Below are 22,230 nucleotides of genomic sequence, written 5' to 3' on the forward strand. Positions count from 1 at the left end.
GTTTTTTACCAGGTCCCCCCCCCCAGGGGCTTTAGGTAAGTCTTGGGGGAGGGTCGGGCAAGTCTTGGGGTGCAATCACACGTCCACCTATAACTAGGGCTTATTTTTGGAGTAGGGCTTATATTTCAAGCCCACTCCAAAAATCCTGAAAAGTCATGCTAGGGCTTATTATCGGGGAAACACGGTAGCGTTTATGTGACTGTGCTATTTGGGGCAGATTTTATAAAACACATCTGCGCGAATATTAACAGGTACTCGCAAAAACGAACACATTACACACATTCTCAAATGACTGCACTGGCTCCCTATCACCGCTAGAATTCAATTTAAAACCCTTACCCTCATACACAAAGCCATTCACAACCCAGACATGCACTGGTTCACAGACACACTACACATCCGTTCCACCTCCAGACCCACAAGAATGCCATATATAGCAACCATACACACGCCCTCTCCCAAAATCTTTCAACTTTCAGCCACCAAACAACGCACCCTTTCATTAGCTGGCCCTTCCCTATGGAACAGAATGCCCACCCAGCTACACCTCGAGACCTGCCCTAAGAAATTCAGGCAGAAACTCAAGACGTGGCTATTCACGCACGCCTACGCATGATCCCTCCTCTACCTACTCCTCCGTCCTACACCCTCCCCCTCCTCTCCCACCCCCCAGGTCCTCCCCCCTTAGATCTCTTCTCCACGCACCCCGTTTCCCTTCACCCTCAAGTTTCTTCCCTACCCCCCCCACTCCTCCTTCCTCAGCCTCGCCGTACCCTCCTTCCGCTCCTCCCTCTTCTTTGATTGTATATATGTTTCTAAGTTTATTTCGTGCTTATAGAATGTATACCACAACCCCTGTTGACCCGACCCCACCCCCCCCCCCCTTTTCCCTCCCCCTCCCCCCCAGTTATATTATCAGTTTCATTGTAAAGCCCTGTGGGCTGATTTCACGTTGTATGGAAACCGATGTGATGTTTTCTTAACGAATGTCGGTATATAAAAAATTTTAAATAAATAAAAATAAATAAATCTGCGCACACGTGTACTTTTGTTCGCGCACGCGGGATTTCAATAGATACGCGCGTAGCTGCACGTATCCATTCAAATCCAGGGTCGGCGCGCGCAAGGCTGCCCAAAATCGGCAGCCTGCGCACGCCGAGCCAAGCGGCCTCGGAGGGAACTTTCCTTCGCCTTCCCCTCCCTTCCCCTACCTAACCCACCCCCCCCCCCCCCGGCCCTATCTAAACTTCCCCCCTACCTCTATCACGAAAGTTACGCCTGCTCGAAGCAGGCGTAACTTTGCGCGTGCTGGGCCGGCTGCCGCGCTCCATGTTCCGGTCCAGGGGCTGGTCCAGGGGCCGCTGTCACGCCCCTGGGCCGGAACCACGCCCCTGGACACGCCCCCGAAATGCCGCGTCACTGGCGGCACGCCCCCCGACTCGCCCCCCCGACATGCCCCTCCATGCAAGCCCCGGGGCTTGCGCGCCCTGCCGAGCCTATGCAAAATAGGCTCGGCGCGTGCAGGGGGGGGGGTTGGGGTAGGTTTTCGGGGGTACACATGTATCTTACGCGCGTACCCCTTTGAAAATCTACCTCTTAGTGTACATACAACTCTTTGAAAATCCACCTTTTTATTTTTTGCTATTTTCAAGGGGCGTTACAATTCAGAGACAGTAGCTGGTTCCCTGCTCCAGAGGACTTATAATCTAAATTGGTAACTGAGACAATAGAGGGTGATGTGACTTGCCCAAAGCGTCCTTGGTTCTCATTCCTGTGCTCTAACCAGAGGCTACTCCTCTACTCCTAAGAGTGTGTTGGGTGGTTGGTTTGTGTGGTGTGGCTGGGGTATGTGTAGTCTTGGTGACATAAGTACGTGCTGTGTTGACGTCGTGAAATGACTTGTAGTGATGCTGGTAAAAGGGTATGATGCTAGCATGATTTTATCACAAAATTTTTGTTATGCCATGTTTAATAGTGGCATTGGGGTATGTTTTTTTTATGAATTATTGTGAGCCATGTTGGACTTTTGGATAAATATGGCATATACTTTAAAAAAAAAATACTATCACAATACACAACATTAATTTTATCTGGTTTTAAACATATGATCATAGTTTGTTTACTTACTATCTGCTTCTTTGGATGGCTTTTATTAGGGAGGCAGTTTAGAAATAGATTTTAATAGCCTAATGTACTCTACTGCAGCTTCCCATTACAGGAGAATTTTTACCCTGAAGTAAAGTCAGTTAAGTATGTGTGGGAGGTGTTGTGTGGTTTTATTTTTTTGTTTGTTTGTTTTTAATTTCATCCTTACATCTACCTGTTGACTTGTCAGCCAGGATGCTGCAAGAGAAACTTTACTCCCAGTGATGGCACTAGAAAACAGCTTTGTACATTTTGTTTGTTCTAGTATTTTCAGACATTAAATAAGCTTAAGTATGGCAAAAGCAATTAGATAAGGTGTGTATACCATATCCAAAGAGACAGTTTGAGCCTGTTCAAACGTATTCCCAGTGTATCTGTGCACGTTTGCTTCCAGTTTCTATAAGAAAAGCCAAGCTACAAATCCATAGGCTGGGATTAAAATCAGGACTCGGGCTATCTCTTTTGCCCTGGAGTTTTAAATTGCTGCTGCAGCTTGGCAGTCTTGTCCCCAAAGATCCTGATAGATTCACAAATAATGTGACCCACTTTTGTACTTTTCGTGGTTTTGACTTGACTTTTGCTAATCCCCTGTAGTTTATGCATCGGTGGGCCTTTGAACTCTCTTTAAAAATGTTACCAAATGTTTATGAATGGACCAGTTTTCCCATTTAAAGTTGAAACAATGATTTTTTTTTAATGTGTCTTTCAAACGACTTCATAGAAAAACAAAGAACTATGAAAGTGTGCCATTTCAGTCTTGCACACTGATTGTAACTAATATTTACATTCTATCTTTGTACTTTTGATTCAGGAAAAGGTGATTTCTGTTTGCGTTAAATCTACAGTGAGAGTGCAGAATGTGTGTTAAATCTGTAGTGAGTTCTTGGTGGGCGCTGGTATGTGGGAATTCGCATTGCTTTAAATTTTTAAGGTGACTTCTTTTCCAGCCAAACCAAAAGAAATGCAAGCTCCTGCTGAATGACTGTGAGCGGAGTCAGTGATTTTAGGCTGTTTTAATGCCAGGGGCCAGCTGGCTAGCTACCATCCTTTAAATTATGTGGACTGGTTGCAGTACTGATGGGATGGGGGGGTGGACTTTTTTATTTATGTACAATATTTGCACCTCACCTAGGAATTGCTGATCAGCAGCATATAAATAATTAAGCATAACATAAAACTGTAAAACAGAACTAAAAATGCAGGCTAACTGCAAATTGTAACATAAAACTTTAAAAACTCTTTAATTTTTCATTCATGTATTATTTAGAGTGGGAGGTGGGGGGGAGCAGGGAAGAATATTCTCCCACTCCTACCCAGTCTTTAAAAACAAAAAGATAAATCCCTTCCCCCACCAGCAAGCAACACTACTATAACATTATATTCCCACCCCTGTGGATTTTTTTTTTTTTTTTTTTTTTTACAGTTAGAGCTAGTCCCAAAGCTGATATCTGGAAGGAGAGCAACTGCACCTGAATGTTATCCAGCCAGCTTGAAACTGATTTGGCATCTGCTTTGCCGTCAGGCCCCTGTGCGGGAGGCAGGACCTGAAAGCAGAGCAGACCCTGACTGGGTCTCCTGTTGATTCATTAACATTCAGCTGTAGCTGCTCTCCCTTCAGAGATGGGGGCCTCAGCGTGGGCCCCGGCTGGAAATACAAAGTCCGCCTGGCTACAGGGCGGGTCTTGCTTCCACCTCATCCTCCTTTACTGTCGCTCTGCCGGACACCGCTGCAGGTTCACGGACCAGTGGTTGAGAAACGCCGAGCCAAATTGTTTCAAAGTGGGCTCTTTGCTGTTGCTAAGCCCATCTGTTTTGTTCTGCAAGATATTTGCAAGGCCCTGCTTCCCATGGTTTGTGAGGGTTTTCTGACATTGCTTCTGTTTCATGTTACTCTTGGCACAAAATGGTTACTATCAACAGCAGTAGAAAACCCACAGTTCTCCGGAGTTTAAAAATTTTCAGTTGGTGGGGATAGTTCTTGCTTTTGGCTGGATAAGAACATAAGAACATGCCATACTGGGTCAGACCAAAGGTCCATCAAGCCCAGCATCCTGTTTCCAACAGAGGCCAAAACCAGGCCATAAGAACCTGGCAAGTACCCAAACACTAAGTCTAGTCCATGTTACCATTGCTAATGGCAGTGGCTATTCTCTAAGTGAACTTAATAGCAGGTAATGGACTTCTCCTCCAAGAACTTCTCCAATCCTTTTTTAAACACAGCTATACTAACTGCACGAACCACATTCTCTGGCAACAAATTCCAGAGTTTAATTGTGCGTTGAGAGAAAAAGAACTTTCTCCAATTAGTTTTAAATGTCACGTGCTAACTTCATGGAGTGCCCCCTAGTCTTTCTATTATCCGAAAGAGTAAATAACCGATTCACATCTACCCGTTCTAGACCTCTCATGATTTTAAACACCTATATCATATTTGTGAATTTTGAGCATAACATTTTTCCCATTAAAATGTGACTCTGGTTTGGCCACTATCTAACTTACAGGCCGATACAGTACATCAGCTGTTTGGCAGAAAAGTAGCACCAGAGCGCACTGTTAACCCGCATTTGGACGCGCGTTTTCGACCCGCTAGCTTTATCCCTTATTCAGTAAGGGGTAATAGCGCGTAAAACGCGTGTCCAACCCCCCCTCCCCCCGAGACTAATAGCGCCCGCAACATGCAAATGCTTGTTGATGGCCCTATTAGTCATTCCCGCGTGATACAGTAAATAAAATGTGCAGCCAAGCTTTGAAGGGTGGTTGCAGTGGGCCCAGGAGCAGATTGTAGCACTACTTTCGACCTGTTTTTCTGAGAGACCAGCAATATGTAGTTTTTCTTTTTGTTTTTCAAATGTAATAATGCTTAGAAGCTGATGATTTGAAAGAGATGATTAAGGTAGAGCAAGTCCTAAAAAGCCCAAAGAAAACTTAAATCTTTAAACTTCAAGTACTTTTTAACAGTATTAGTGATCATCTGTCTATAAAATCTTTGCCCCTCCATCAAGTACTTAATGAGCCCTTCAGTACTTTTATGCTCTTAGTAATATTCATCTGCTTCCTGTACAAATAGTTCTGATATGATCCATTATACTATCCAGCATAAAAAGTTTGAAAAATAATGTAAGAAATGTTCTTTCATTTTCAAGCGTTCACATTCACCATCCTAAAGGGCTGTGAAAGGCCTAGACTTCAGAATAGGGGTAGTAACGCTATCTTAGGCTTGTGCTGATATTCACAAGCACATGAGTAATTATCAAAGTACCTTTGATGCCGTCACACCCATATTGTACTGCTGGAAGATCTTGTGCTCGATTTATATATCGGAATAGGGGGCGAGTCCTCAAGTGACGGATCCCATTCAGAATTTCTGGAGTGGTACTTGCAATCCACATTGGTGTAAATCCATTGTAAGCATTTGTATCCTACATTTTCAGAGGGAAGACTTCCTGGTAGGTTTGCCAGGGAGGGGGGGATGTGATACACATAGCAAGCAGCTGTGCTGAGAAACGTTCTTCCCTCTGCAGTAGCCTGGAACACTACAATCTTCCTGCCAGTATGTGGCCTGGAAGAGAAAAATCTGCATGTCGCCTGATGTCTACCTTTCTTCTGACTTTCTGTACTTAAATTCCCTCTCAATGTCTTTCCAGGTTTTTCCTAGCTCATTTACTTTCCGTACTGTGCTCCCCAGTCTGGGCTCTATGCTTTCTCCTTCCAAGCATGGCCTCGGTGCCTCCATACCTCTGCTTCCAGGCTGGGGGAGTGGGAGGCGCTCTCAATAACCTCTCCCGGCATTTCTGGTAGATAAGCTGACGTTTTGCCGTGTCCTCTTTAGAAACTCCCAAACAAGTACTTCCATGCTTAAGCAAGACAAAAATTTCAGAAGTGGGGGGTATAGCAGCAAGATGGAGTAAGACTCCTAATATGTAGAGTCTGGGATATGGCAGCAAGGCTGAGTGGTAGCAAAACCCCCAAGGTGTGTGTTTGTTAGGCTCAGGGTAGCTTCACCTGGATTGGACCTCCCTTTTTTTTTTTTGTCTTCTTGCTCTCTTCTCCCGCCTCAGCTTTGTCCTAGCTACTACTTCACGCAAGAATGTCTTGGTTGCTATAGTTGGCCTCACTGCAGCACTTTTCATTAGGCCATAAATTTGAATGGGAAACTTTGAACGAACATAAGAACATAAGAAAATGCCATACTGGGTCAGACAAAGGGTCCATCAAGCCCAGCATCCTGTTTCCAACAGTGGCCAATCCAGGCCATAAGAACCTGGCAAGTACCCAAAAACTAAGTCTATTCCATGTAACCATTGCTAATGGCAGTGGCTATTCTCTAAGTGAACTTAATAGCAGGTAATGGACTTCTCCTCCAAGAACTTATCCAATCCTTTTTTAAACACAGCTATACTAACTGCACGAACCACATTCTCTGGCAACAAATTCCAGAGTTTAATTGTGCGTTGAGTAAAAAAGAACTTTCTCCGATTAGTTTTAAATGTGCCCCATGCTAACTTCATGGAGTGTCCCCTAGTCTTTCTACTATCCGAAAGAGTAAATAACCGATTCACATCTACCCGTTCTAGACCTCTCATGATTTTAAACACCTCTATCATATCCCCCCTCAGTCGTCTCTTCTCCAAGCTGAAAAGTCCTAACCTCTTTAGTCTTTCCTCATAAGGGAGTTGTTCCATTCCCCTTATCATTTTGGTAGCCCTTCTCTGTACCTTCTCCATCGCAATTATATCTTTTATGAGATGCGGCGACCAGAATTGTACACAGTATTCAAGGTGCGGTCTCACCATGGAGCGATACAGAGGCATTATGACATTTTCCGTTTTATTCATCATTCCTTTTCTAATAATTCCCAACATTCTGTTTGCTTTTTTGACTGCCGCAGCACACTGAACCGACGATTTCAATGTGTTATCCACTATGACACCTAGATCTCTTTCTTGGGTTGTAGCTCCTAATATGGAACCCAACATCGTGTAATTATAGCATGGGTTATTTTTCCCTATATGCATCACCTTGCACTTATCCACATTAAATTTCATCTGCCATTTGGATGCCCAATTTTCCAGTCTCACAAGGTCTTCCTGCAATTTATCACAATCTGCTTGTGATTTAACTACTCTGAACAATTTTGTGTCATCTGCAAATTTGATTATCTCACTCGTCGTATTTCTTTCCAGATCATTTATAAATATACAAGCCGTTAAGCCCGTTAAAACGGGCTACATTAACATTTTTTTTGGATCATTTCCTTCCCCCTCATTCTCCCTCCCACCTCCCCCACTCTCTCCCCTCAGTCACTCCTCTCTCTCCCTCCCTCCTCCCCTCAGTCACTCCCCCCTCCTCCCTCCCTCAGTCACTCCTATCTCCCCCTCCCCCAGTCACTCCCCTCAGTCACTCCCCCCTCCTCCCCTCAGTCACTCCCCCTCCTCCCTCCCTCAGTCACTCCTATCTCCCCCTCCCCCAGTCACTCCCCTCAGTCACTCCCCCCTCCTCCCTCCCTCAGTCACTCCCCTCAGTCACTCCCCCCTCCTCCCTCCCTCAGTCACTCCTATCTCCCCCTCCCCCAGTCACTCCCCCCTCCTCTCAGTCACTCCTCCCTCCTCCCTCCCCTCAGTCACTCCTCTCTCCCCCCTCCCCCTCGTCACTCCTCCCTCCCCCTCGTCACTCCTCCCTCCCCCTCGTCACTCCTCCCTCCTCCCTCCCCTCAGTCACTCCTCCCTCCCCCTCGTCCCTCCTCCCTCCTCCTTCCCCTCAGTCACTCCTCCCTCCCCCTCCCCTCAGTCACTCCCCTCTCCCCCGAGTCACTCCTCCCTCCCTCTCCCCTCAGTCACTCCTCCCTCCCCCCTCCCCTCAGTCGATCTCCGCCGAAGACCCAGAGAGGCGGCGGCCCGAAGACGCGGAGCGGCGGCGGCGGCATGCGCGCGAGGGAGGGACAGACGGACGGACGGAAGGAAGTCTGTCCCTCCCTCGCGCGCATGCCGCCCGCTCTGGGTCTTCGGGCCGCCGCTCCGGGCCGCCGCTGCCGCCGCTCCTGCCCGGGTCTTCGGGCCGGTGCCGCCGCCGCCACTCTTCGGGCCGCCGCTGCCGCTCCCGCCGCTCCGGGTCTTCGGGCTGCCGCTCCTGCCGCTCCGGGTCTTCGGGCCGGTGCCACCGCCGCTCCGGGTCTTCGGGCCGGTGCCGCCGCCGCCGCTCCTGCCGCTCCGGGTCTTCGGGCCGCCGCTGCCGCCGCTCCTACAGCACCATTTTTATTTTCAAGAGGCACACTGTGACCGATGTGCTCGCATGCGCGGTAGAGCTGCTCTCTACTGCGCATTTGTGGCACGTCGGTCAAGCTTCGTTTATTAGGTAGGATTGAAAAGTATGGGTCCCAATACAGATCCCTGAGGCACTCCACTGTCCACTCCCTTCCACTGAGAAAATTGCCCATTTAATCCTACTCTCTGTTTCCTGTCTTTTAGCCAATTTGTTTCGGGGATCCATGAATGAAACAAAAAATGGTCTTATTTCATTGTATTTACTCATCTGTTTCAAATGAATGCACATCCCTAGTACCCATATTCATCTGCTATTCTTGCAATGATTTTTCAAGAGCTGCAGAATTTTATAGGCCCTGTGTTGCTCAAAATGACTTGAAAGCAACATAGAGCTAGGGGTCTGCAGAATCATTGGAAAGCATATGGGTGATTTAGGGGAGGATGAGAGTGAACGTTGGAGGTTAGGAGAGAAGTGGGGATGAGGGGGAGGTTGCTGGAGAGAAGATGAACAGTGGAAGCCATGGTTAGGGGAAGGTGAGAGGGTGAGCAATGGAGTCTGGAGGGTGGGGATTGAGTAAGTGAGCGAGTTGGAATGGGGAGAAAGTGAAAACTGGGAACAGGAGGAGAGAGTAACTGAAGAACAGAGCTGATGTGTAGGCACCATTTCTATCTTGTGATCCAGACTAGAAGGAAATTGGGAACAGGCAGTCTCATCCATCAACATAATTGTAAATTTGACAACCTAATTTTTTTTTTACTGTATTTATTTTATTCTGTATCTTAACATGGTTGATAAGTAATGCTCCCAGTTTCTTGTTGCAGGTTTTAAGATTCTGTAGAAACTATGTTAGAAACTTGCAAAATTTTGCATAAAGTTTCATGTTTCTCACTATACAGAAAACAATGAAACTTTTTAATTCTAAATCTTTTGAGTTTAGACAATATTTAAAATGTAGACAAATATAAAATTTACCAAGGATAAAAATCAGCTATCAAGTAAACTTAACTGCAAAATGTCACTTTCATTTTGAATTGAAATAGTGTACAATCTTCTTTTTAAATATTTTCTTACAAAGCTCTTGCCTTTTATATGAGCATTTGTATGCTGACAATGCCCTAGTTGGCATCAGTAGTTTGCCGTGCTGTTAATTACAAAGAAAGATATTTGTTTTACAAATATTATGCTTAATGGGGCGGATTTTAAAAGCCCTGCTCGCGTAAATCCGCCCGGATTTACGCGAGCAGGGCCTTGCGCGCCGGCGCGCCTATTTTCCATAGGCCCGCCGGCGCGCGCAGAGCCCCGGGACTCGCGTAAGTCCCGGGGTTTTTCGAGGGGGGCGTGTCGGGGGACGGGGACGATCGGTGCGGCGTTTTGGGGGCGGGACACGGCATTTCGGGGGTGGGCCCGGGGGCGTGGTTTCGGGCCGGGGCGGTCCGGGGGCGTGGCCGCGCCCTCCGGAACCGCCCTCGGATTGCGTCTCCGCGCGCCAGCAGCCCGCTGGCGCACGTGGATTTACGTCTCCCTCCGGGAGGCGTAAATCCAGGGATAAAGATAGGGGGGGGTTTAGATAGGGCCGGGGGGTGGGTTAGGTAGAGGAAGGGAGGGGAAGGTGAGGGGAGGGCGAAAGGGAGTTCCCTCCGAGGCCGCTCCGATTTCGGAGCGGCCTCGGAGGGAACGGAGACAGGCTGCGCGGCTCGGCGCGCGCCGGCTGCCCAAAATCGGCAGCCTTGCGCGCGCTGATCCAGGATTTTAGCAGATACGCACGGCTACGCGCGTATCTACTAAAATCCAGCGTACTTTTGTTTGCGCCTGGTGCGCCAACAAAAGTACGCGAAGGCGCACCTTTTTAAAATCTACCCCAATATGAACTGTTGTGGCGCTCACTTCCTGAGTAGCCTGATTCCTATGTACTTCCTAATCTGCGCTCTCACAGTTCCTATCTCTCCATCCCCACCACCCTGTTTTATGTAATTTCCAATCTTTATGTTTTTGATGTAAACCGATATGATGTCCCTACTAATATCGGTATAGAAATTCAAATAAATAATGTGCCCATATATTGGGTATGTGTTAACAAACACACAAAGGGGCTGAATTTGCACAAGTTTGAAATTTGTTAGCAGCAGTGTCACTCATTAGGGCTGCTATGAATTACAATGAATGCCTTCTCTGGCAGCTGTGGGATACCAGCACTTGCAGACTTCAAAAAGACCTGCCTGTGTTTTGGTATGGTGTGTGTTTGGCCAAATATGCAGGTGCAAGAACCTTTGTATAAAGATGTCCCTTTTGAAGAATTTCATCACTTCATACAGGAATCATATCAAAATCGTCTTTGGTTTGATTAACAGATCTTTGAGGGATCAAACATTCTCGCTGCTTTCTCTATCCATTCCAACCCAGTCCCCTTAAGGACAGGAGGGGGAGGGGCCGGATTCAGGAGCAAAGTGCCTTTCTCCTTCTTGGCTCTATTTTGCTTCAGTCTTAGCCTCAGCCTTGCCTCCTTTCCACCTGTTCTCTGTTTGCCAGGGGAGGGGCTGGAACAGGAAGCCAGGAGAGCGAAATGAGCCTGAAGGCAGGCACCCTGTACCTATTGTTCAGATGACTGGTTTAGGAGGTGGTGGAGTTTCAAGTTTGTTGATTGTGCAGCAGGTTGAAAATTATGCGACAGCAGGCTAATTAGGTAGTTTCTCCACTGGCCACAGAATCCGGGAGCCTGGGGACATTTTTGATGAGTAACCTTGATGCCTAATTTTAGTTATTTGACACAAAGTGGTTATGGCCCTTCAGATATATTTCATGGAAACTCAAGTGAGAAGATATTGGTTGGGCTCTAGTGGGCAGTTTTCAAAAGCCCATTTTGGTGGGTAAAACATTTTTACCCATGGAAATGGCTTTGAAAATTACGCCTGTGGCGCACATTATTTTACTCTCAAAATTAACGCCGGTCCCCCGGAGCAGTTGTTTTAACTTTAGAGCTCCTCAAAACTTAACAGAAAAGCAGAAAATACTGCTTTTTCTGTAGTTCCTCCGAAAAAAGGAGTTGGGTAAAAAATGTGTTAAAAAATGTTTGCTGGTGGTCAGGTTAGGAAAGTGGACGCTGGTTAAATGGAGTCTTTGTCCTAACCCATGCACAGGCCATTTCCCCTGGGCCCCCGATGCTGGGGAGGTGCTAGGAATGCACAATTTCCCCTAGCGCCTCCTTTATAATGCAGCAGCTCATCACGTGGATGGGCGTGCGTTAGGAAAGCGGGCGCCCAATCGTTTTGTGCCTCAGTATTGCATCGGCTTGAGTCGGTATAGGAACATTTTAAATGCTTTTTCTTTCATTCTTGACCACCAAGCACTGCAAAATGGTGGCTTATGTAAAAGCTCCATTCTTTCCTTGTCCTTTTTTATTTTAATTTATTTTTTTAAGCAGAGCTAGCTCTGCTTAAAGAATAAATCAAAAATCTTTATTAAAGTTGCTGTTGTGAACGGCATTTCAGCACGTAAGGTTGCAGAATCGGGCTTTTTCTGCTGCTCTCTATCTAGCTTTGAAGCGATTTATTGCAGTTACGAAAGGGCTTTGAAAACCTGGCTGATGTCTACCTTAAGTTGATGGTTGCAGATGAGTTTTAAGTAGATTGGTTGTGCAGGGCTGTTACGGCTTGATGGTAGAAGTTTTTAATTTGTTTTCTGTATTGATGCGCATCTTTTCTTTCATTGTTAAATTTTTATTTTTTTTTTCTGTATATATTTGTTTTATTTTCCTCATCGCTTTGGAAGACTTTACCCGGAAGGTGCTTGAGAAATGAAATGATGAAAAATGCTGCTTTGGGAATATGTAAATTCTGCTAGCTTGCATTTCAGAATCATTCTTTTTAACTTTTTTCCACTGCACACAAAATACCTAGCAGGCACCTGAATCTGAATGGAGAATAATACCGCAATCAGGGCTGCCAGCAGGCACCTGTGGCTGAGCGTACACCAATTTGCTATGGCAACCTCCTTCTGCTAAGTTAAAATGCAGTATGCCGAGACCCCGTTTCTTTGTTTGCCTATGGGCACAGCACTGTAGGATGGAGTTTGCGTGCTCGTTAGGAGAGCGGGCACAGCCTGTTCGGTTTCTAAGGCTCCACGGTTCTATCGATCTGTGCTGTGCAGTGCAGCCCAGTTCTGGGAGGAGACAGTATTCTGTACCCCCCCCCCCCCCCCTCAAGGTGCAAGCTTGACTGCGGGTCCTCTGCAGTATTGCTGCTTAAATGAAAGCTCATGCCTATAGTTGCCAAACTTTCTCTATTAAATTAAATATTTCCAAGCTTGGAGAATTGACCCACCACCACCTTACCTCTCCTTGTATGTAAATACAAATTACAGTGGCAAGGACAATTTGGTCAGTGACTTTGATATCTGGCAGTGCAGTTCTAGTTAAAGAAAAGTCATTTTAGTAATGTTCCGATTACCAATTTATGAGTTCCTGTAACATTAACATCATTTTTCTTTGTACGTAGCTTAGATACTTCTACCATTAATTGTTTAAATATAATACTATGTCCCAGATTTTAGTTAGAGGGTATGTTTTTGAACTTGCAAAAAACAGAATAGTTGATTGACTTCTTGAAATTGTCCCTTTCCTTTGAAAATAGTGTTGATTTTCAAAATTATAATGATACTTCAGATGCATGGAGTTCTTTGACTTCCATTGCTTCAGGTATAAACTTAGGGCCTGATTTACTAAGGCTTTTTTCCCATTCCGTGTCATTGGGGAAAATGCTTAGTAAATGGGAATCGGACATGTGTACTGTACCTGACTGTAACTTGCCTTAAGCTACCAATGAAAAAAAAACAACTAAATATAAATAAATACTGTTTAAAAATATCATTAGTCTTCTGTCTACAGTTTTTCTTGCATGGTGTACTCTAGTTGGCATATGACGGGTCTCCTAGGACAAGCGCGATGGGAGTCCTCACACATGGGTGACATAGGATGGAGCCCAGCATGGAAAACTTATGTCGGTTTCTGGAACTTTGACTGTGCACATTCACCATGTATCTATGGTGGGGTCCCCCTTGTCGTTTTTTTTTTTTTCGTGGAGCTTTCGCCTCACAGTTGAGCAAGCTTGTGGCTTTTCTTCAAGAAATTGCCTTTGGAAACTTCCATATTCTCTTTTTGGGTTTTCTCACAATCCCATCAAGCATGGGGCCCTCTCGGTTCCTCTTACTATCCTCAGGGTTTTTAGCAGTTCAGTAAATTTATTTTCACTTCCGTTCCCCCTGTGGCGGTGGTGCCTCGGTGCCCACCGGCATCGACCGCCTCGTTACTGTCTCATTTTCCCTTTAAGTTCATCATGGCCTGATCCAGTTTGTCGATGCCCCCAGTGCCAATGTTGCCCGTGCCTCTGGACAAAAGTTTTGCACCCAGGGCCTCATCCCCTTGGATTACAGTGAGGATGAGGCCACATATCCCCCCTGGTGGGACAACACTGCAGCATCCTCCTCTGAGAACTTGGAGGTATCCCTTCAGAACCATCTCTTTCAGATGAGTGAAAGAGGTCTCCTCTGGAGGACTTGATCTTCGCAGATTTTGTACGGGCGATGGCTGAGGCCTTACTCCAAAAAAGAACAGTGGGATTCCGTCCCATCCTAGACCTGAGGGCTTTGAACAAGTTTCTCAAAAAATAAAAGTTCAATATTGTTTCCCTGGTCACCCTGATTCCCCTCCTGCAAAAAGGGGACTGGCTGTGCTCCCTGGTTTTAAAGGATGCATACACTCATATTGAGATCTTCCCAGTTTGGAACGGGGAATATCTTTCCAAAATCCCCCTACCCAAATTGTCCTAACAACGTATGCATACACCTTGGGGTGGGGAGCTCATGTAGAGGGGTTCCGCATCCATGCCCTAGGGTCCGCAGAGGAAGCACAGTGTCTGATCAACTTCCTGGAGATCTGGGCAATCAGGTAGGTGCTATGGGCTTTCAAAATTGTCCAACAAAATTGTCCTGATACAAACAGACAACCAAGTTACACTATGGTATGTCAACAAGCAGGGAGACACATGGTCGTTCTGTGGGATGGTACTCAGGGCCATGTATCTGACTGGAAATGAGAATGTGATAGCAGATTTGAGTTGTGCCTTCAGACCCCACAAGTGGTCTCTGGTCCGGGGTAGCGAACCGGATATTTAGCCTCTGAGGAAACCCTGATGTGGACTTGTTCGCATCTCCCTGCAACAGGTCAGATGGTAAACCTGCCTTGGATGCCTTTGCCCGACATTGGGGTAGGGGTCTTCTGTACACTTATTCTCAGTCTCTTCTAGTCCCAAAGACTCTCTTGAAGCTTTGTGAGGACCAGGGGTTCAGGAAACGGATGCTTGTCAATTGACAAGCACCCGACTATGGTGCTTTTTTTTTTTTGATCGATTTACTTTAGTTTTTCCTCCTACTTAAAAAAAGTAGGAGGCAGTACAGAAAAGCATTTTTTTCTGCTTTTCTGTACTGGTTTAAGGAGACTTCAGCTATTAACGCCTGCTCCAGGAAGGCATTAATTTCTGATCGCTAAATGTGCCCTAAACACACTTTTTTTGTTTTTCATAGGGAGCGACTAGCTTATAGCCTCATTTGCATGCATTTGCCTGTGATGAGCGCTATTAGATTCACTCCGTGTTGGACGCGCATTGTGGAGGATCTAATCCCCCTTATTGCATTGGCCCTTATAGTGGAGGATCATCAGATTCTTGACCAATTTCCGTATGGTTTCAGAAAGTCACTTAGTACAGAGAGATCTTGTTGCTCTAATGTAGACTCTTTTGGAAAAGGCCTTGATGGGCAGAAATATGTTTTTGAAATACCTGATGATTTAATCCGCATTTGATATGCTTGACCATCAGATCCTCCTCTATCGCTTAAATTGTGGGATATCTGCTGTTTTGAAATGGTTCAAATCATATCTCATATCATATCTTACAACAAGCAAGGATTGATGGTAGTTTCGCTTCATGCTGCCTGGCATGCATAGGAGTTTGAGTGCTCAGCCTTTTCAGCATTATTTAACATCTACAAGTCGCTGCTCTACAAGTTATTAGCTGGGTCTGTACAGGATATGGATTGAATGTGGATGACAATTCTGTATTCTATAGTACAATACACATTTTCTGGGCTGATGCAACTAGTATGCTTTCTCTGTTTATCTGCAGTTAGGCAATGGCTTACACTCTAAGTTCATTCTGAATCTCACAGTTTTACTGTGGTCTAATATTGAGGGTATACAGTCTTATGTGTTTAAAAAAAAATTACTGAGCTATGTTATTCCCTATGCAAAAAGCTTAGGTGTCCTAATCAAATCTAATTTGACTCAAGAAATCAAAGCTGTAATTCGATCAGGCTTCATAAGCTATGCTTACTTCATGGCCTCAGGTCTTTGGACTTTTGTACTGTTGTTCAGGCCCTAATATTGCCTTTGTTGGATTATTGGAATTCTATTTATATAGATTATTTGTCACCTCACTGAAAGTGCTGCAGTTACTTCAAAATTCTGCCACTTGACATATTACAGGGCATAGCATGCGAGATCACATTACCCCTGTTTTGTATAATTTACACTACTTACCAATCCAATGGTGAGTAAAATATAAAAGTTGAAATGCTGGTGCACACCTTGAGTCTTGACTCATTTCCATGGATAAATGTCATTCTCCAAGTATATAATCCTATACAGACTTTGTGATCTTCTCAGAGAGGGGCTTGTTAGATGTGCCCTCTGTGCATCTAGCACGGTTGGTTAAGACGAGGGAGAGAACTTTCTCAGTCAGCCGCTCCAATCCTGTGGAAATCTTTGCCAGAGGATTTGCGTCAAACCACGTGTTCTAAGACTTAAGAGTATGCCTTTTTGTTCAGGCAGGCATTTCTGTAAAGTTTCTGTAATTTCTGTTTTGTAAACTTTTTTTTTCTTGTAATGCAGAGTTTGTGTTAACCTTTTTGTTCTGTTTGAATTCATATGTGTGTTACTATATACACTGCCTGGAGCTTTAGCAGAAGGTGGCCTGTAAATGCCATAAATAGGCATGGAAATAGTGGGTGCTGGTGTGAATGAAGTGAGGATCTTCCATGCTGTTCTATCCCAGGTGGTGGTATACAAGGAGAGAGGAAAAACCTCACAGGTGATCCCACGTTGTGGTTGACAGTGTAGTTGAAAATAACTGAGGAGACTAGATGGGCCAGATCTTTCTTTCTTTTTTTTTTTTCTTTTTTTTTGTCATCTATTATGTTACTGTGTAAGTGACTGCTTGTAGGATATCATTCTTTTATACGGCTCAGCTTCTGTTGTCTTCCTTTTTGGTTCTCCGCAATTCCAGGAAGATAAGTATACAAATTCCATCACCCAGTCCAACATGCATCAGCGTCATCCTTCCCCTGTTTCCAGTTTCACCTCCAAACTCTGCAACAGTCCAAGCAGTCACAATAACCAATGAGGCTGCTGCCTGAATATCCAGCTCTGCTGGTCAGTATTTGGTTACCGCCATCCTGCTAGCATGAACCTTATTGTGTTCTGGGTAGATTTAGCCAGTTTGTACCAATCTGTCTACCCTGTTACCTGTGGTGTTGATTACTTATGTTTTATATTCCCTTATTTTTTCCTTATCACTTTGACTACCATCAACTTGACAATACTGACCTTGCTGTTTTTTGGGTGAGATATGGCCTATTACTAGCTACCTGGCTATGCTGTGACTTGCTGTGTCATTAGGTTTATTCAGCCTCTCAATCCCATTCTTACCACTGCCATCTATATGTGGCCCAAGCATGTCCAGATTCAAGTGCTGGCTTTCTTCATCTCTTCTGCTAGGCTATTCCAGGCTTTGTCCTCCTCCCTTTTTTTATTCGATTCTTACAGTCCATGCTTAATTGAGCATTCAGGCCTGCTTCCAGGTCTTAACACCAATTTTTGTAACATTCATACAGCCACCAAAAATAGTGAGGCTGTTCTCTAAAAATATCCAACCTCCCCATGTTCATTGATGTCTGTCTCATGGCGGTAATGTCTCCAAATGAGTTAATTTTAGGCATGCTTTGACAGGAATGAATCTCCCTCGTAAGCCTGGGTATATGGAGTTTGATCTCAGTCTCTCAAATTTACTGCTAGAATGGCCACCTTAATATTTATCTTGCACCACAGAGAGCATCCTTCTTGAGTTCATAGGCAACATGTCTAAATCTCCTTGGAGATTACCGCGCTATTCTTGGAAATCCACTGCAGTTGTATTGCTTCTGTATTGTAACCAAGCCTGATGCCATTGTATCTCCATTGACTGACTATTGGCCTGTGGCTTCCCTCATTGGCCCTCCAAATGTCATATACATGATCAAAAACTCAAGCCTTCTCCTTCATTTCTTCCACTGTTTCTGCTCTCTCCCCCCCCCCCCCCCCCATCTTAACCTTTCTCTGCTCTTATCACTGCTCAGTTGGACCTCATTTGGAATACTGTGTACAGTTATGGAGACCGCACCTTGAAAACCATAGAAACAGGTTGGAGTCTGCCCAGAAAGTGGCTACTAAAATGGGTCGGTGACCTTTGTTCTGAAGCATATAGGGACAGACGTAAAGATCTAAACATGTATACCCTAGAGGAAAGGCGAGATGAGGCAGCTATGACAGACATTTAAATACCTCCCAAGTTTTCCATGCAGAGGAGGTAGGTCTCTTTCAAAGGAAAGGAGTCTGTAGAATGAAGGGTCATGGGATGAGGGTGAACGGGGGTAGATTCAGGAGTAATCTAAGCAAGTATTTCTTAGATAGGTGGATGCATCCACCTGCCTCCTTGTGGAGGTGGTGGAGATAAGAACAGTATCTGAATTCAAAGAAGCATGAGATAAATACAGAGGATCTCTGAGGGGTTGGAAGGGACTGTAAAGCTGAATCGTTGGTGACAATGGGAAGACTAGAGAGGCCGTGTGGTCGTTTTCTGCTATCTTTTTTTTTTTTTTTTTTTTACTCTCTGTCCCCCAAGCTTGTTTAAATTGTCACAGTTTTGGTTGCCACTCCATTTGCTGGTAAAGTATTTTCTGATGTTTCCTTTGTACCTTCCTCCTCCTAACTTAATATCATGACCCTTTGCCCTTGAATTTCTGTTTTCACCTTCCTGCAATTTAAAATCTTTCAAATATTCGAAAGTTTCAATTATGTCCCCTCTGTCCCTTCTCTAGTCAGTCTCTTTTGCATCCCCTGGTTGCTGGAGTTGTTTTCTGTACAATATGGTGGTTACAAATTGATAATTTGGCACGCCTTGTAAAGAACCATTCTTTTGAAGCACAGTGAGAAGCTTTAATTTCTTTACCATATGCTTAGCACAGAAAAGTAGAAAACTGAAGGAACACAGTCTGACAGTTTTATGACCAAGAACTTGTGTGGGTTGGGGTTTTTTTTGTTTGTTTGTTTGTTTTTGGGGGTTTTTTTATGGTCAGTAAATTTACTGATGGTTGGAAGCCTTGGGGGTGATGTGTTTGGAAGAGTGATGGGAAAACAGCAGGATGTACTGCAGCTTTATTTCTACGTTAATTTCAAGAAAATTGCTACCAAATGAAGTTTTGAATTTCATGTTTGCATAAAAATAAAAGTCCAGCATACTCCTTTTCTTGGAAGTTAGGCGGCTGATGTATGTCTGGGAACTGCAGCTTCATAGGAAAGAGAGAGCCACCAGCAGTCTCTGCTGTAAACTAATAGGTGTTGCTGGCAGTCTTTCTCTCTATTTTAAGGCTATGAGATGAGTAGAATGAACTGGGTGGTTGACAAGCCATATCTGTTTGTAGTGATAGTCTTACAGGCCCATGTATTAAGGTGCGTTGACCTTTAACGTTGGTTTTAACCCATGTTTTAGCACAGAGTTTTCAGTATTGATTTAACCCTGGCACTTAGAAGTTATTTTTCATGTGGGAAAAATTCATGCTAAAACGCAGATTACATGCAAATCCCATGTTAATGAATTATCTATTCTCCAGCAATGCAGGGAGGTGAACCAAAGGGTAGATGGCTTAAGGCACATATTCTTAATGTTTGAAATTTAACACCTGGGTCTTAGCTGGAGTAAAAACCTTGTATTTCTGGTGGCCATGTGGAGGCATCTACCTGCTTCTACCACACTGGGCACAGGAATATATGAACATAGGTCACCAGAAATGTGGGTTAATTTTTACAGTACTTCAGACCAAAGTTAAACTTCTGGCATTACGCCAGCATGATGTATGCTTTGTCATGTTGCTTGTCTTGTTATGAAGCAATTACAAATTATTTTGCATAGGCTCTGCGGTGTGCGCAAGCCCCAGGATGCGCGTAAGTCCCAGGGCTTCGCTAGGGGGGCGTGTCGGGATCGATGTGAAATTCAGAGCATGTTGGGGGCGTGGTGCCAGCCCAGGGGTGTTTCGGGGGTGTGGCTGAGGCCTCTGAAATGGGTCCCGGGCCAGGGAATCGTACACCAGCAGCCTGCTTCTGGCAGGCATAACTTTTTAAAACACAGGTGGGGGGGGGGGGGGTTTAGATAGGGCCGGGGGGTGGGTTAGGTAGGGGAAGGGGGGGGTGGAAGGAAAGTTCCCTCGGAGGCCGCTCCGATTTTGGAGCGGCCTCTGAGGGAACGGGCAGCGCACGCAGGGCTCAGCGCGCGCAAGGTGCACAAATGTGCACCCCCTTGGCGCGCGAACAAAAGTACGCGCGGGCGTAGATTTATAAATCTATCCCTATGTGCCTAAGATGGGACACACAGTACCAGTCTCGTATGCAAGGTCATTTTGGCAAGGCATGGCAAGTAAGTAAAAGTATAAACTCTCTGGTGTAGGCAACTACAGGTGCTCAGCTTCCAACAATATGCAGCACATGACTTCCTTTACTCCTGTTTTTACTGCACTTTTCTTCGTCAAGTTTTAGCATGGATTTTCAACTTTACTCATGGTTTTTAAAAACATGGTTCTTTGGTTTAGTATGTTTTTTTAAAACTCTTGTTCCATTTGCTTACTGCATCCTGTGTTAGCATGCCTTTTTTTTTTTCCCACGGGAGTAAATGAATATCCTCACTAAAGATTAGCATGGGTTTTAGCCCATGTTTTTCATGGGCCTGATAGAGGTATTGCTGCCTTTTATGACTTATTATATAGCACCTATAAACTGTAGATTTGTGGCAAGCTTCTAATCTGCTCTTTTGCAGTTCCACAGGGAATGATTTCCTTGAAATCCATAAACCTGAAGTGCCCTGGAGTTTTTTCTTCTACCTTTAAATAGCTTTTGGAAGCAATCTGTCCTGTATTTGTGGGCCTCTAGAGAAATTTTTTTCTGATTTTATTTTCTTATTGTCTTTTTTTTTTAGTTTTTATAAACTGATGTTTGATTATAAACAATGTTTTATTATACAAAATGTTTATTTGGCTTTTTTTTTTGTTTGTTTGCAATTGTATCTTCTGTTGCTCAATGTCCCGAGGGCCATTTTTAGTTTGTGGGGTGGGGCAACCTGAGAGTTTTTCTGGACACCATTCTCTTACCTACCTCCATGCCTTCTGTTAAGGTTTCCTTTCCAATGGAAAAGGTTTGAATCCTTAAATCCTGTCAGGTATCTGAAAGTCTGTATCAAATCTCCCCTGCACCTCCTCTCTTCCAGGGATCTACATATCTAGATCCTTCAGCTTCTCAAGTCTTCCAATATAGTCCCTACACCACTTTGGTTGCCCTTCTCTAGACCACCTCCATCCTGTCTCTATCCATTTTGAGATACTGGCTCCAGAACTGAACACAGTACTCCAGGTGAGGCCTCACCAAGGACCTGTACAAGGGCATTATCACCTCCTTTTTCGTACTGGATATTCCTCTTTCTATGCAGCCCAGCATTCTCCTGCCTTTAACAATTGCCCTGTCACATTGCTTGAGCTGTCTGAAAGTTACTCTCATACAGCAGATTTTTAAGAAAATTTTGAAATAGCAGTTATGTTAAACTTTTTGATTAGGCAGTTTAGCAGTTCAAATAGTTATTTTATATGTAGATTTTGAAGCATTTGACTTCCTGAAGTTAAAATTTAAAGCCTGAATTTGTATTTTTGTACTTCAGAAGGCTCAGACTTTTATAAACAGCGGAGGGAAATGAAGATATAAATTTGTCCTGCTAGAGTTCCTGAAGCTTAAGTGGAAACTGATTATTTTCTCTGTATCAGTAGTAGTCATATTCAAGTGACAGCACGTGACAATAATAAAAGAACTAGTTATATGTAGCTCAAAGCACTTACATGCTAATTTATACTTTTAGGGATATAAAAAGAACTAAAGAATTAAGATTTGAAGATATTGGAAGTCATTTTCAAAATCATTTATACCATACAGGTGAATTTTCAAAGGAGTCATGCACACAAATGCAACATACCATTGCAGCAGTTCTCAAAAGTCATCCATGTGAAGAGTCCTAAACATCTTTAGCCTTTCTTGACAGGGGAATCATTCCATCCCCTTTATTGTTTTGGTCACCCTTCTCTGTGCCTTTTCTAATTCTGTTATTTCTTGAGATGCGGCGACCAGAACGGCACAAAATACTCAAGATGTAATTGCACCGTGGAGCAATACAGAGGCATTATATTCTCTGTTTTAGTCTCCATTCCTTCCCTGTTCTAATCCTCCATATGTGGGCATATATACTAATACACACACACAAATATATTTAAATTGCAATGTCTTAGAATCGGTTAGCAAATATGTAAGTCAAGATTGAAAGCTTTCATGTTTTATATGAAAGACAATTCCATGACAAATGAGTCCAAAGAAGCCATAACAGATTGTTTCAGTACATATAATTTCAGAACTTGCACAAACACTGTAAAAGCATC

The 22,230-nt window shown here is 44.4% G+C and overlaps 1 protein-coding gene across 5 annotated transcripts in view; it reads left to right on the forward strand.

The window, feature by feature from the left end:
- MBP (myelin basic protein) overlaps positions 1–22,230 on the forward strand; it is a 459,476-nt gene that overhangs the window by 19,695 nt on the left and 417,551 nt on the right. The window lies entirely within an intron of this gene.

Source organism: Rhinatrema bivittatum, chromosome 2 (assembly GCF_901001135.1).
Source record: "Rhinatrema bivittatum chromosome 2, aRhiBiv1.1, whole genome shotgun sequence".
Lineage (NCBI taxonomy): Eukaryota > Metazoa > Chordata > Amphibia > Gymnophiona > Rhinatrematidae > Rhinatrema > Rhinatrema bivittatum.